The sequence below is a fragment of the Pan paniscus genome, chromosome 2 (genome assembly GCF_029289425.2).
Source record: "Pan paniscus chromosome 2, NHGRI_mPanPan1-v2.0_pri, whole genome shotgun sequence".
Lineage (NCBI taxonomy): Eukaryota > Metazoa > Chordata > Mammalia > Primates > Hominidae > Pan > Pan paniscus.
Genome location: NC_085926.1, coordinates 69,788,420 through 69,801,368, shown reverse-complemented (window position 1 = coordinate 69,801,368; position 12,949 = coordinate 69,788,420). Strand labels below are relative to the sequence as shown.

Sequence of the window (12,949 nt, the reverse complement as noted above, 5' to 3'; positions counted from 1 at the left end):
CCTGTTCCATGTGAAAGAAATGATTTTTCATCAGAAAAGATCATCAGTCACTAATGCCACTAACAGAATCCATTCAGCTATTTAGTGAATGATTTTTTTTTCATACTTCTGTTTCTGTAACTGCTAGTTATCCTTCTCTGTACGTAACACACTCTAGGAGTTAAAAATACAACCCCTGGAGTCAAACTACCTGGTTCTGCCACTTACTAGCTCTGACCTCATTTCCCCATCTGTAAGTAAAGATAATAACTAAATGAGTTATGCAAATAAGACATTACCACTAGGTCTGGCCTTTGCGCCACTTTTCAGCCTTTTCAATCTCCTCTAGTTCTAGTGTGTCCTTCTTAGGAAGGAAACAGGCAGAATGTATGATGTCTTTCCAGCATGACGCCAACACTGTCTTCCAAAAGAGCTTGAAAATGCATCCCTTGATTTTATTCACTCTTTACCAAATATGTACTGAGCTCTTACTGTGAGCTCATGGGTACTATATTAGAAGTTGGGATACAGTAAGGGAAAAAAACGGATATAACAACTAAGACACAATCCTTGCACTTAGTCTGGTTCCCACTGTCCCACTGTCCTTATAGAGGGTGACCAATATTTAGCTGAATTTAGAGGACTGTCTCCCAATCAGTGACACTAATGCCCTCAAGAGGAAACAGTCAAAGAATCCCAGGTCCCTTTCCTGGGTCATAATAATCCCCAGTTTGATGTGTAGATGTGTCTTGCTAAGTGCAGAAAATATGGAATTATCATTAAAGAGAAATTCCTTGGACACATTTCAGGACTAGGCATCTTCCTTGTCATTAATCTCTGGGACTGTATTAAACAATCAGCTAAGATCCTGCTTTTGAGATGCATTATATTCCTTTTTTTTTTTTTTTTTTTTTTTTTTTTGAGAAAGAGTCTCACTCTGTTGCCCAGGCTGGAGTGAAGTGGCACACTCTTGGCTCACTGCAAACTCTGCATCCCGGGTTCAAGTGAGTCTCATGTCTCAGCCTCCTGAGCAGCTGGGATTACAGGCACACACCAACATGCCTGGCTAATTTTTGTATTTTTAGTAGAGACAAGGTTTCACCATGTTGAGACCAGGCTGGTCTCAAACTCCTGACCTCAGGTGATCTTCCTGCCTTGGCCTCCCAAAGTGCTGGGATTATAGGCATGAGCCACTGCGGCTGGCCAAGATGCTTTATATTCTTTTAAAACCATTGTTGTGTCTATCTGTTAACTGCACAAATATTTACCAAATGCTTACCAAGAGCCAAGGACTAGACTTGGCACTGGGTAGAAACTAGTAAGGCATGGTCCTTCTTCTACATAGAATCTTAGCATTTTAGAGATGAGTTCCCAGACATGGTCCAGAAGGTCACAGTTCACACCATTAGGCAAGGCAGTATTTGAAATAAAAGCCATGTCTAATACTAAATCCAGTATGTTCTCTCCTTCAGGATTTTATTCTCATTGCTGCACCTTGGTTTGCTATGCTCTTCCCCAGACAGCTGCACAGCTCACTCCTCATTCCTCAATTAATTTAGATCTCTGTTCAAAAAAAAAAAACCCTAGGCAGCAAGGTCTAACCTATCATCCTCAAATTAAAGAGAAAGCCCTTTGGTGTTATTTTTCTTTATAGCACTTACCAACTCCCAGTAGAATGTAAACTCCAGTAGGGCACATATCTTTGCCTTTTTTATTTACTGCTCTATCCCCAGCACCAGAACAGTCCTTGCCACAAAGTAGGTGCTCAATAAACATTTGGTGAATGAATTAACCTAGTGTTCTTTTTACCTACACATGCACACACAGAGCCATGACACTCCTGCCGAGGAAGCTCGCGACCCTAAGAGGGACATTAAAGAAAAGCCAACTCAGTGCCTGCCAAAGAGTAGAACATGCTTTGACAGCAGGATCAGCTTGGGTGGTGGACCAACAATGGGTTGCAGACCAAGAAAATCAAGGAAAACAGGACAAGTAGCATTCAGCCTCAGTGTCATGGAGGCAATGGGGGAGGTAAGGAAAAGATGTGGTGAACTAGACACAAACACATCTAAAGGCTAACTGGGTCTAGTTGTGTCTTCATATTTCTCAAGGAGATACGGAAATCCCGAATTGTATGTGAAAATTACTTAACTCTTCAGTTCTTAATGCAAAATCATAGAGAGTCAACCAACTTTAGGTACAAAACAATATATGTGCTGAATGTCTCATGTTTTCTCAGAGTTTCTGTGAGGAAATAGCAAAAAAGAAAAAAGAAAAAAGAAAAGAAAACAAAAAATTGCAGAGCTCTGAATGGTACTAGAATCAAGTAGACTCAAAAATAGGTCAGAAAAATAGCTGAAATCACTTTAAATTTACTAGGCCAAAAATAAAAATAAAATGATCTGGGAGAAAGAAGTCATTCTCCTAATTTTAATATTTATATATTTAATACATCTCGCTTCTTTCTAAAAGGACTTAAAGCAATTTATGAAAAAGTACACAACATCCCAAGATGAACCAATGATGGAAAATTAATATAAGTGGATGAAGAAAATAGAATGAAGGAAAGATAATTCAAGAAAAAAATAAAATGAGTTCAGGAATAAGATTAGTACACAAATGCAAATAAAAGCCTGCACGTTTTCTAGAGGTGGGTCACAAATTGCTTTCTAAGCCAGAGGGTTTACAGTTAAACATCTACAGGGCCCAGGCAGGTAAAATTAAAAAAAGAAAAACTGAAGAGTGCCTGTTCTATTTTAAGGAAAATGGCAATACTTTACTGAATCCCATGGTTGCCATAGTGACATGAGAGTTCAATGTTACCAGATCTGATTTTTCAGTAAATGCTAGTAATTCAAACACACTTGTGTGAAATTGTCTCAGCACTGGAATGCTGGAAAATAGTTTTTCTTTTTGTTTGAAAAAAAAAAAAAAGCTGTTTAAGTTCCTCGTAGATTCTGGATATTAGCCCTTTGTCAGATACACAGATTGCAAAAATTTTCTCCCATTCCATAAGTTGCCTGTTCACTGTTATGGTAGTTTCTTTTGCTGTGCAGAAGCTCTTTAGTTTAATTTGATCCCATTTGTAAATTTCAGCTTTTGTTAGCCATTGCTTTTGGTGTTTTAGCCATGAAGTCTTTGCCCATGCCTATGTCCTGAATGTTATTGCCTAAGTTTTCTTCTAGGGTTTTTATGGTTTTAGGTCTTATGTTTAAGTCTTTAATCCATCTTGAGTTAATTTTTGTATAAGGTATAAGGAAGGGGTCCAGTTTCAGTTTTCTACATATGGCTAGCCAGTTCTCCCAAAACCATTTATTAAATAGGGAATCCTTTCTCCATTGCTTGTTTTTGTCAGGTTTGTCAAAGATCAGATGGTTGTAGATGTCTGGCATTATTTCTAAGGCCTCTATTTTGTTCCATTGGTCTATATATCTGTTTTGGTACCAGTACCATGCTGTTTTGGTTACTATAGTTCTACTACAAGGACACATGCACATGTATGTTTATTGCAGCACTGTTCACAATAACAAAGACTTGGAACCAACCCAAACGTCCATCAATAATAGACTGGATAAAGAAAATGTAGCACATACAGACCATGGAATACTATGTAGCCATAAAATAGGATGAGTTGCTGTCCTTTGCAGGGACATGGATGAAGCTGGAAACCATAATTCTCAGCAAACTAACACAGGAAAGGAAAACCAAACACCACATGTTCTCACTCTTAAGCGGAAGTTGAACAATGAGAACACATGGACACAGGGAGGGGAACATCACACACCGGGGTCTATCATGGGGCGGGGGACTAGGAGAGGGAAAGCATTAGGAGAAATACCTAATGTAGATGATGGGTTGATGGGTGCAGCAAACCACCATGGCATGTGTATACCTATGTAACAAACCTGCACGTTCTGCACATGTATCCCAGAACTTAAAGTACAACAAACAAACAAAAACGGTATGGGTCAAAGAAAATATGTCTGTGGCCATAAAGAGGAAGAAAACATGATCAGTTACATGACTAACTATATACATAAAATAAAAACCCAAAGTTGTGTAGAAGTACAGTCATTTGTGGTATTGAAACCAGAGAGACACTTCACCCAAGAGTCTTCATAAAAAGGACATTGTAACACCCACAAGACAGACACCCCATAAAATAAAGATTTGTAAGGCTCTATCTTGTAACGAGATTCAATGGGGGCAGAGGCATAATATTAAGTATAATCCAGTAAAACTAATTGCTGGGGGTGGAGGGAGGATGCACAAATTTTCAGGGACATCAAAATCTCAGAATAGAGATTTCTGCTGGCCTAGATTATTTCTGGTAGAGATTATACAGATTTCCCTGAACTATTTTATAACCAATGACCCCTTTTGATAAATGTAAATTTCTCACGCCTTCTTTCAATATTGACACCTTGGAAAATGATTTCTCAAACAACATACCCTTCTTCCCTCATTGTTGTTGGGTATCCAGAGAAACAAATGAACATCTGTCCTTCACACTGTAATCCATAGATATTGGTTTTTCATAGCAGCATTTCATAAGTATTGAGTACTTATGGAGTACTCATTGAGTACTCAAGGTTATAGTCCCTGGCAAGGACCTGGAGCGAGGTATTCTACAGGGTTTTCAGTTCAAGGCCATTTGCTTTACTGGACAGCCCATCTGGCAGTGGAACTGAAAGTTGTAAATGCCAAAGCCCTTGGCACACCTCCAGACTCCAGCCAGGGAAGGATATGTAGGTAGGACCAAAAGTCTCCACAAGAAAAATAACTTTCTGTGTCTGTTCCAGGTCACAAACAAACAAACAAACAAAATAAAGTTTACACCACACAGCAGTGCTCTGTGGAAGCCCTGGGGTGGTGATGGGGAGGTTGGGTTCCACACTGGGCTCCTGACATGCCTAGAGCTAGTGCAGCTTTTTTTTCATCCATCTCAGACAGTCAGTTCTGTCATCACGTTGATTTTGGAAATGCAAATTTGTGACACAGTAAACAACTTGAGCATAAGAATTTTGGTTTGCTTGTGCGTGATTCTGTCTTCAAGAAACAGTAGGTGAACACCCTGAAAACTGCACCCAGCTGCACCAAGCACACACTTCAAACATCTACCGGCTACCTCAGTTTACTAAGAGTGTTATGCATCACACTCATTCACTTCTGATGCTATAATTTTTGATCCAGTTTCAGATAACCTTCCTTCTACCACTTCATAATAACTCACCAGCTGCAACTCTTCTGAGGCCACTTCTACAAGCAAAATCCAGGTGTTATTCAAGGCAAAGTAAGAAGTTTGTTGTTGTATTAATGTATCACTTAAATTAAAGGGTATAAATCTGTCTACTGTGTTTATTAGCTTCCTATCTTTTCTTTTTTAAGATGTCACTGATGAAATTTTTTAGCATTGTGCTCCTAGCCCCATTTTTCCTATACATCGTGTGTTGTCTACTGCATGATTTTGGAGTAGCCTGATGATTTTTTAGAAACACATATGTTGTGTTATAGCAGAACTGACTATACTTGGATTTTACATAAAATCTTATTTGAAAAAATGAATTTTGCTAGAATGTAAGTTCCACTCAAAGCTACTATGCTGCCCAACTATAGAGGACACCACTCACTTCATATTTGACATGTATCAAGTTTACTATTAATTCATCAATGGGAGATTTAACAAAGAGTTACGTAAAGCTTAACATATGTCATGAAAGTATACTGTTTCGAAGAATGTATTTGCCCACTGTGGAAAACTAAAGGCAAACAAAAATATATAAAAGACAAATTATTCATCATCTTCACAGGTAAACATTTTGATATTTTTCCTTTCAGTCTTTTTTCTTCGTACATATAACACCACTATTCCTGCCCTGTGCACAATTTCACTTGACCTACTTATTTTAGCTTGGCTTTAAAATTGACCTGCCACTTCTAAATTAAATATGATTTCTTTTCAGAGACGAAAAGAAGTACTGCCAAATTGACTCAATCATTTAACATTAATTAATTAACATTAATTTAAGATAGTGCATGCTTTCTGCTGAGCACTGTGCTCTGTGACATACAAATTAGAATATTCCATAGTCTGTGCTTAACCACTAAGAGGACTGATTAAAGTTTCCAAATTTGGCACAGCTGCAACCTTTCTTACCCTTAAGATGAATTACTATTTTCATTCCAGTTCTAAGATTTGTTAAAAATATAAATTGTATAAATAGCACAATCAGAAAAGAAAATGGACTTGTATTATTAGTTTCCTGCAAATTACAGCTTCAAGAATTGCATCCTGCACTTTTTATCTATCACCTTTTCAAATATTATACCACCAAAATTAACTATACAAAACAAAGATGTGTTTGAACATTTTAAGCAATAAACATACACATTAAAGTGTCATGAAGATTGCCTACTATTTTTCCCTCTTCTTTCTTCCAATCATTATTTTAAGATCTGATTATTTTGTATGTGTGAATATGGATTTAAGGGTTTAATAAATTACATTGAAGATATATGTACTTAAGCCCAGTCTTGAATGTATTCTCACCTATAAAAGGTGAAATATGTCTGTCATTCCATAAGCTTAATTAAGTTTCTGAACTGGCAACACACAACTAGGAGTAAAAAGCAGTTTAGAGGCCTGGTGTGGTGGCTCACACCCGTAATTCCAGCACTTTGGGAGGCCAAGGTGGGTGGGTCCCTTGAGGCCAGGAGTTCAAGACCAGCTTGGCCAACATGGTGAACCCCCATCTCTACTAAAAATGCAAAACTTAGCCGGGCATGGTGGCATGTACCTGTAATCCCAGTCACTCGGAAGGGTGAGGCACGAGAATTGCTTGAACCTAGAAGGCAGAGAGGTTGCAGTGAGCTGAGATCACAGCACTGCACTCCAGCCTAAGTGACAGAGTGAGATTCTGTTTCAAAAAAAAAAAAGAGAAAAAAACAGTTTTGTGCTTCATCCTGAATCACCTTTCGATGACATGTTGAGAAATACTGACAAATGATGACAACAGGACAAAATCCAAAGAGGCTGGATAATTCACATATCTAATAATCTGCTCTGAAATCATTGATAATTAATTTTCCTGTCGATCTCTTTTTTTAAAAAAAGCTCTTTGGTAAGTCATTATGGAGGTTAAAGAATGGCAGAAGAGGTGCCAGTCTCCACCACATTTTATTCTTCCCTTTCCGAGGTGCCAATCTCCATCACATTTTATTCTTCCCTTTCTCTCATTGAAAGAAGCAATTGTCTTCTTATTCTAACAATGTCTGGATGGTAGCTGAGCCTTCCATCAAGACTCCTGTCCCTTTCAAAGACCTCTGTATATATGTGACACGATGGATTAAGTGTTCCAGCTCACCCCGGGCAATTAATTTTCTCAAACCTCACAGTGGTTCACCTTATTGTGCCCATAGAAGTGTTCCTGGCACAGCCTTTTGAGAAGGGGTGAAAGCAAACCCCATCACATTTCTACCAAAGAAGATCTCACAGCAGAGGACAGATGACCACCCTTGCAAGGAGGACCAGAAGTAAGGTCTAGGAGTGTGGTCTGGACTGACCCTTAGCAACAGAGATATCTCTTTATAGTATCATCTCAGATTCTATTCCATAATATACCCTTGCTTACATCAGCATTTAAAAGCTCCTAAATTACTGATCAGCTGAAATGGGATACTTTTCTACCCTTACCCAAAATATTCAAGAATTACTGATGTCCCAGAAAGAGAGGCCACATTAACCTCCCACTTCACACAGCCCTTGGCACAGAGTTTCAGACTTGGGGAGGAGGGGTGTGGGGGGGAGGGGGATGGGGTGCAAGTATTTATATGTGAGATCCACAGCACTAAGAACATAAATGCTTTCATTTTTAAAGGTCCTAATGTGAACGTTTTCGTTTTTCAAAAAATCAACTGAAATTCCCTTACTTTTTTTTTTTTTAAATATCAGTTTCTTTCGTGGGTACTGAACATTAATGAATGGAAAGTCGGTTCCCTTCTGAGCCCCCACACAGATATAACTACCATTCAGAATAGCTGTGGGCCACTGACATGCCCCAGCCCCTCACGGTGGCCTCCATGAGCTGAAACGAAGTGGGTGGGACAGCTCAACCAGCCGATGGCTGGGAGGATGCAACTAGACTCTTCCTTTGAAAGAGCACCTCAAAACTCCGTTATTCATTAGAGTATCCTAAAATAGACAAGAAGATAAAATCCTCAACTATGCTAGGCACCAGAAGAAAAAAAAAGTAATCACAAAATGAAAACTGCCTTTAAAAAGTAATTAAGGTTAAACTTAAAAAAAAAAAAAGAAAATCACATGATTTTGTTCCTCATACTATAGTTAATGAAAAGGGGCATTTAACTTCCAGTGGGAAAAGCAGTGTTTTTATCGTTTCATCAGCGATTACTACAAAGCTCATTTGTAACGGCTTGGAGAATCTTCACTTTTTTTTTCAAGAACCAAAGTTCTCTGGAGTTAGAACCCAGCCACTTATTCTAATGTCTAACATTCTCCCAAGTCCCTTTAAAAGAAAAAAAAAATGAACTTCACATTGACTGATGCATGACATTGTTTCAGTACAAAAATGAAAAAAATGAAAAGCTGTGCAGGTTGAAACCATTATTACATGTCATAAAGCAGCAGTAATGGCCACTCAGCAAAATCTAAACCATTTTTAAGATCATAAACAAGCACATAAAGTGTGCTACCTAATTTATTGGAAACCTCCTCTTGAAAAGAAAGGGTCATGAAGGGCTGCAGCTCAATCATACTGCTCTCCACACTTCAGCCACAGAACTTACACATGACCTTTGCAATTCCCCTTGCAAATTCTTTCAGCACTTGGGCATTCGACTTTTAAAATTAGGGGGAGGTAAGGCAAAGCTTCAAAAATGAGCAGCAGGAACACTAGAATATGCTGAAATGCGACCAATGTCTCTTACAGAAGAAATGCAGGCAATATTGATTTACAGAATCTAATGCAGAGAGCAACTAGTCAGATCTCCATTACCACTTTATATTTTAAAACCAGAAAAGCAAAATCAGACTTACCCTGGGAAGCCATGCTATAGGCTGACTCAGAAAAATAGCCTGTTGACAAGCCAAAAAACAGTTACAAACCAATGCTCCAGAAACTCACAGGGTTTAATCCTCCCATCCACCTACTAACCCCTGCTACTACATATGCGTCTGGCTTTTATTAAAGAACTTCTGCAAATGTACAGTGGATGAGTAATCATTCAGACTTCGTAAAACACGCCAAATCCGTCACTAATAACAGTTGTTTCATTTACTCATCACATTTTTGTGTGCCTCTATTTTTTTTTTTTTTAGCAAAATTAGTGCTTTTGCTGATGTAAATTCCCTGCCACCTGGGCATGCATATAGTGTCCAAAAGGCAGGAGGCTGCCTATTCTGTGTATAACTTTTTCTGAGTCTTTATCAGTTGTAATGTTGAACTAATGTGAAACGCATAGCCTACTTGACAAACCATATTTTAAAATTAATATTACCACTATTTTCCTAAGTACAAGAACATTTCTATTCAATTCTACTCTATCTTCTTTCATTTAAAAAGGCAATTGTTTTTTATAATAATAATTAGAAATGCTAAAGAATATTAAGCATAAATTCATTCCTCACTATCTCCCCATCTAATCCATTCTGTAAGATATAATCACTGCTGGCAATTTGAATGCACCCTTCCAGAATGTTCTATGTACATATTATGCAAGTGTGTATACACAAATACACACATGCATACACACTTCAAAAAACCCTTGGGGACTGATGAGTCTTGAACATAAGAGTTTTCCAGATTTTATAGAGATAATAGAGATCATATACAGTATAGTATCTCCAGTGAGATCAGGGCAACAGTTTGTAATCAAGTACATTAATATTTCTGCCGGGAAACATATGAATATTCAATTAAGTGGAATAATAAAGACTATAAATAGCCTTGTGTCACTTCAGGTCAGGAAATTCTGCCAATGAGGTATCAGACAAAAAAATCCTTCGACATTCAGAGAATTTTGGATTTCAGATTTGAAGATAAGATATTTCAGACCTATTGTTTTTCTCCCAGTTAGATCAAGTTTTGGAAACTTTAACTATTTTTATTACAAATGTTTATGATTGGAAATTTTTTAAATACACATGAACAGAATTTAAGTCACCTATAAAATCCCACTAGACAGATAATTCAGCTTTTATTCAGTCATATATTGAGTGCCTCTTGAGAGTACAGGCTCAGTACTCTGTGGGCACATTAAAAAATTAAAGCAAACACAACTCCTGTTTTCAAACAAGATAGAAAGTAATACCTGCCTTAAAAAATCAAAAGGTATTGCGCTACTGAAGCTCAAAGGCAGTGTCAAGTGGACACATATTATCTTTTAGGCTGCCCAGCACCTTTTAAGATACTTCCTGTGCTTGAAAAATTCCCCTTCTAATGAATGTAGAGGGAGACAGAGATAGCTTTGACTTTAGAAGCCAAAGGTTCACTTTCCCAGACTCTCTTGTAGCTAGCATGGAGACATATGCCTTCAGGTTCTCAATCAGATATATATGGGACAAATAGTGTGAAGCTGTATGTACACTGGCAAGGAAAGATGCAGCTACATCTGGAAGCTCTAAGGGTCAGGGGCTTGGCTGTGTGGTCTAGTGGTCCACACTGGGGATGTCAATGGTGCAGGCTGCAGTATCTGTGCCCAGTGAGGGCAACATCAATATTTCCATTGGATCAGTTCTACAACACGCTGGAGGAATCAGTCCTGGCCAGTCAGCCTCTGGTTTGTTTCTCTGGCCTCCAGGGACCCAGAGCTCCTAAAAATCCTTTAATATACACATGAATATATCTTTTTCTGCTTAAACTAGGGAGGGTTCAGTTTTCTGTTGATACAACCAAAAAATCTGACTGCTACAAGGAAGAAATTTCGTTTAACAAAGCAAGGCAGCACAATGTACTGAAAAGCTGAAAAGAGCAGTTTCAAAATTTGACTGTTATCCCACCCTGCCCTAACTGGCTCTGGACCCACAGACAAGCTTATTGAATTATTTGCTCATCATATCTATAAAATAATAAGATCCACTTTGTAATCATGAGAAAGAAATGTGTTCTTTCATTGTATTCACTCTCTTGTTCATTCAAGTATTTATTGAGCTCCTACAATATGCTACACACCCTACTCAACGCCAGGTACTAGGGTTGCTGGATTTAGCATTTAAACCTACCAGACATCTGGTTAAATTTGAGTTTCAGGAAAACCATAAATAATTTTTCAGTATAAACATGTCTTACATTTGGCATATACTTATACTAGGATATTATTTGCTCAATAATGTTGCAGGATACAAAAATCAACATTAAAAAATCAGTAGTATTTCTATATGCTAATAGTGATCTACCTGAAAAATAAATCAAGAAGATATTTCCATTTACAACAGCTACCAAAAAATAAGCTATATAGGAATAAACATAACCATCAGGGTAAAAGATCTCTACAATGAAAACTATAAAACAAGGAAGAAAGAAATTGAAGAAGACACAAATAAATGAAAAGATATTCCATGTCCATGAACTGAAAGAATTAATATTGCTAAAATGGTCATCCTATCCAAACCAATCTATAGCTTTATTATAATTCCTATCAAAATACCAATGACATTCTTCATAGAACTAGAAAAAAAATCCTAAAATTCATATGAGATCACAAAAAAACCCAGAATAGCTAAAGCAATTCTGAGCAAAAATAAGAAAGAAGCATCACACTACCTGACTTCAAAATATACTACAAAATTATAGTAATCAAAACAGCATGGTACTGGCATAAAAACACACACAAAGACCAATGAAACAGAATAGAGAACCCAGAAATAAATTAGCACACCTACAGCCAAATGACTTTTTACAAATGTGCCAAAAACACTCAATAGGAAAAGGACAGTCTCCTTAATACATGGTGCTGAGAAAATCAGATATTCATATGCGGAAGAATGAGACTAGACCCCTACCTCTCACCATATACAAAAATCAACTCAAAATGAAATAAAGACTCAAATGTAAAGCCTAAAGCTATGACTCTACTAGAAGAAAACACAGGCAAAATGCTTCACAACACTGGGCTTGGCAAGGATTTTTTAAATAAGACCTCAAAAATACAGGCAACAAAAGCAAAAATAGACAAATGGGATTACATCAAACTAAAAAGTTTTTGCAAAGCAAAAGACAATTAACAGAGTGAAGAGACAACCTACTGAATGGGAGAAAACATCTGCAAACTAAACATCTGACAAGGAGTTAATATCCAGAATAGCTAAGGAACTTAACAGCAACCAACCAACCAAATTACTCAATTAAAAAATAGAAGCTGGGTGCATACCTGCAATCCCAGCAGTTTGGGAAGCTGAGGCAGGTAGATTGCTTAAGCCCAGGTGTTTGAGACCAGTCTCGGCAACGTGGCAACACCCGGTCTCTACAAAAACTACAAAAATCAGCCAGGCGTGGTGGCATGCTCCTATAGTCCCAGCTACTTGGGAGATTGAAATGGGATGATGGCTTGAGGCAAGAGGTCAAGACTGCAGTAAGCCATGATCGTACCATCACACTCCAGCCTAGGTGACAGAGTGAGACTTTGCCCAAAAAAAAAAAAAAAAAAAGGCAAAAGAGCAAGCTTAATAGACACTTTTCAAAAGAAAATATACACATGGCAACAGATATGAAAAAAGTACTCAACAACACTAATCATCAGGAAAATGCAAATCAAAGCCGCAGTGAGATACTACCTCACTCCAGTTAGAATGGCTACTATCAAAAAAAAAAAAAAAAAAGAAAAGAAAACAAGTATTAGTGAGGATGTGGAGGATGTGGAGAAAAAGGAACACTTACACACTGTTAGAGAGATTGTAAATTAGTACAGCCATTTTGGAAAACAGTAGGAAGGTTCCTCACAAAATTAAAAATAT

The 12,949-nt window shown here is 37.7% G+C and overlaps 1 protein-coding gene and 1 long non-coding RNA gene across 5 annotated transcripts in view; one reads left to right on the top strand and one right to left on the bottom strand.

The window, feature by feature from the left end:
• LOC134729989 (uncharacterized) overlaps positions 1-12,847 on the top strand; it is a 69,271-nt gene extending 56,424 nt beyond the window's left edge. Inside the window, exon 4 of the long non-coding RNA XR_010111573.1 lies at positions 5,173-12,847. This is a non-coding gene — a long non-coding RNA (uncharacterized LOC134729989). The remainder of the gene's footprint in view (positions 1-5,172) is intronic.
• MITF (melanocyte inducing transcription factor) overlaps positions 1-12,949 on the bottom strand; it is a 228,029-nt gene that overhangs the window by 120,019 nt on the left and 95,061 nt on the right. The window lies entirely within an intron of this gene.